Here is a 3507-nt window from a genome sequence, read left to right as displayed (position 1 = left end):
ATGTAGGACAGTGGTCCCCAACCTTTTCAGCATCAGGGGCTGGTTTCCGTCGATGGGGGCAGGACGGGGAGCAGGGAAGGGACGGTCTTGGGATGATTCAAGTGTGTTACATCCACTGTCCACTTTACGCCTACCACTGCTACATGGTGACATGTAATGAAATAAGTATCCAACTCTCCATAATGCAGGATCAGTGGGAGCCATGAGCTTGTTTTCCTGCAACTAGACAGTCCCATCTGGGGCTGATGGGAGACCCAGGGGGAGCGGCTGTAAATACAGATGAAGCTTCCTGGATTTGCTTGCCAGCTACTCACCTCCTGCTGTGCGGCCCGGTTCCTAACAGACCACGGACCAGTACCGGGGCTTGACAACCGCTGATGGGGGATATTTAGCAGTAGCCTTGGCCTTGGGCTTACCTGGTAGCTCAGCTGGTAAAGAATCCTCCTGCAATGCAGGAGACCCCGATTCAATTCCTGGATGGGGAAGATCCCCTGGAGAAGGGACAGGTTACCCACTCCAGTATTCTTGGGCTTCCCTGGCAGCTCAGCTGGTAAAGAAGCCATCTGCAATGGGAGAGACCTGGGTTCAATCCCTGGGTTGGGAAGATCCCCTGGAGAAGGGAAAGGCTACCCACTCCAGCATTCTGGCCTGGAGAATTCCATGGACTGTATGTCCATGGACTCAAAAAGAGTCAGACATGACTGAGCAACTTTCACTTGGCCTCTACTCACTTGATGCCATTAGCACCACGCCCTCCCTTCTGTTGTAACAACAAAAAAAGTTTCTCCAGACACTGTGATATGTTTCCCAGGGAGCAAAATTCTCCCCATTTGAGAATCACTGCTCCAGGCCATACATCCTCAACGGGGACCATACATATCACCCACCAGGAGCAAAAAGTGGTTCTCAGGGGACAAAAAATATCTAATCCTTTTTAGGTATAAAACACAGATATACACATAGTACACAAACAGCTCTGCATAACACTTGTGGTAATAAAATTCATGGAAGGAGGGAATTAGAGTGAAAAATGTCCAAAAGTATTCCTGAAAGAGCAATAACAAAAAAAGATTGAGAAACACTGATCTAGGCAATTCATCCTTTATAGGAAGTTATTCAACTAAACCAAACGTATGTTGTTAAATGCCTAACAGTAGTGACAGCACCTCTGTGCTCCGCCCCACGTGTCCGTCTGGGGGAAGCCAGTCTGAGCCCCAAAGTCTGCGCTTTTGCGTCTGCAGTTCACAGGACAAAGCCCTGAAGCCCAGAAACGTGCTCTGAGAGGGTCCGGGCCGCACAGCTATGAGAAGACAGGGCCAAGACTCAAAGGCAGGTCTGTCCAACCCCAAACAGCTTAATGGTTCTATGGCCTCTGGTTCACTAGTGCCCAGCCAGGCCTTAGGACCACACTGAAGTCTTCATCACTTTGAAAACATAAGACTGGCTGATAATCAGAACTGATTTCTCTGACCCAGTCACCTGTATTAACTACCGCACTCCTCCTGTTGTTGTTCAGTCACTAAGTCCTGTCTGACTCTTTGCGGCCCCATGGACTGCAGCACGCTGGGCTGGCCTGTCCCCCACCATCTCCCTGAGTTTGCTCAAACTCATGTCCATCGAGTCGGTGATGCCATCCAACCGTCTCATCCTCCGTCATCCCCTTCTCCTCCCGCCATCAATCTTTCCCAGCATCAGGATCTTTTCCAGTGAGTCAGCTCTTTGCATCAGGTGGCCAACATACTGGAGTTTCAGCTTCAGCATCAGTCCTTCCAATGAACACCCAGGACTGATCTCCTTCAGGATGGACTGTTTGGATCTCCTTGCAGTCCAAGGGACACTCAAGAGTCTTCCCCAACACCACAGTTCAGAAGCATCAATTCTTCAGTGCTCAGTGCTCCTACAGGCAACCCTGAAAGGGAGATTCTGTGATGCAGAGGCTGGGTTACCTGCCCAAGGTCACACCACCAGGTGGAGGAGCTGGGTCTGGGATCATGGCACTGTGGACCCCGTCACCCACCACACAGTGGGCATCCCTGCTGTCTCCCCACCTTCCATACAGGAACCCAGAGAACTTTGGAATTCTGCAAAAATCACGTCAGCCTGGAGGAGATGTGTGTGTATACAGCAGTGTGTTTTATACTGACATTGTTATAGGTGGGAGGAGGGTATTTTTTTTAAGAATACCTTTCATCTAGGCCCTTTCCCCCCAGAATTTTGCACTATTAATATTTGGGATATATCCTCTCAGAAAATTTCCACGTGTAAGTGTACAAATGCAGATAGGAAGCACAACTAATCTCCCCCAAATGATGTCCTAGGCAAATTTTAAAAGAAGATACGTATCCTTACAGATGATTCACATTGCTATACAGCTGAAAATAATACAACATTGTAAAGTGATTAATCTTCAATTAAAAATAAAATTTTAAAATAATAATAATGTGCGACCCCATGGACTGTAGCCCGCCAGGCTTCTCTGTCTCTGGGATTCTCCAGGCAAGAAGACTGGAGTGTGCCGCCATGCCCTCCTGCAGGGGATCCTCCCAACCCAGGGATCAAACCCAGGTCTCCTGCATGCAGGCGGATTCTTTACCATCTGAGCCTCCAGGTATAAAGGAAAGAAGGAAAAGATACCAGTGTCCGCTGTTGTAGTTCCGGTCACCCGGGGTTGGCGAGGGGCCTCGCCCTGTCTGTCCATCACACCTTGGTCAGGAAGGCAGGATGCAGGGACGGAAACCTGGGAAGGGAGGATGGGCCGGGCCGAGGAAGGGGAGAGGAAGGAGGACAAATGGGGGGTGGCGGGGTGGGGGCAGGTCCAAGGCAGGAAGGGGAAGATCCGCGCAAGAAGCAGGAGAAGCAGGCACTCCGCGGCGGAGCAGCACCGCGGAGCTATTTTTGTGAACCAAGTGCTGCTGATTTGCATATTCAGCATCGCTGTGCATCCTGAGGTCGGAAGGCCCCAGCTCCTGCGAGGAGGAAGCGGAATTCATCAGGGCCGCCTTCTGGAAGGCTCTTCAAGCACTCTGCGCCCAGCTGTCCCCACCTCAGGAAAAGCGAGGGGAAGGGGAGAGCCAGCTCCTCCTCCAGCGGGGGCGCCCGCCGCCCCACTGCTTCTCCCTGGGCGTCTGGCTCAGAGTCCCCAACCCCGAGAGGGAGGGAAGCGGGAAGGGGCTCAGGCTAGTGAGGCAAGTCCCAGGAATTAACGCAGAGGAGCTCACAGCTCAACAGAGGACGGAGTCGGAAGGTGTCATAGGAGAGAGATCAGATGCCTCACCGTTCGTCTTAAATCTGAGTGCAAGCCAGGAAGGAAAGCAGGAAAGGAGACAAGGAGGGAGGGAGGCGGGAGAGGAACGGGGTTGGTTTGCGAGCGAGCTCATGCACCTGTCACTGCGCTGCCCTTCAGCAGAGTCCCCATTTGTGTTGAGTAGAGAAGTGTGACTCAGCTCGGTTACCTGCCCGGAGTCACACATTCGGAGAAGGAAATGGCAGCCCACTCCAGTGTTCTTG

At 51.9% G+C, this 3507-nt stretch overlaps 1 long non-coding RNA gene across 1 annotated transcript; it reads right to left on the bottom strand.

Annotated features, from left to right (window-relative positions):
- Nucleotides 1-1085: 1085 nt before the first annotated feature.
- LOC139037058 (uncharacterized) lies at nt 1086-3259 on the bottom strand. Its single transcript, XR_011489843.1, has 2 exons — nt 2635-3259; nt 1086-1909 (listed from the first exon to the last, which is right to left on the bottom strand). It is a non-coding gene; the product is annotated as an uncharacterized lncRNA (long non-coding RNA).
- Nucleotides 3260-3507: the final 248 nt, after the last annotated feature.

Source organism: Odocoileus virginianus, chromosome 10 (assembly GCF_023699985.2).
Source record: "Odocoileus virginianus isolate 20LAN1187 ecotype Illinois chromosome 10, Ovbor_1.2, whole genome shotgun sequence".
Classification (NCBI taxonomy): domain Eukaryota; kingdom Metazoa; phylum Chordata; class Mammalia; order Artiodactyla; family Cervidae; genus Odocoileus; species Odocoileus virginianus.
The sequence above is the reverse complement of the archived record's forward strand: the minus strand, read 5'-3'. Positions and strand labels throughout refer to the sequence as shown.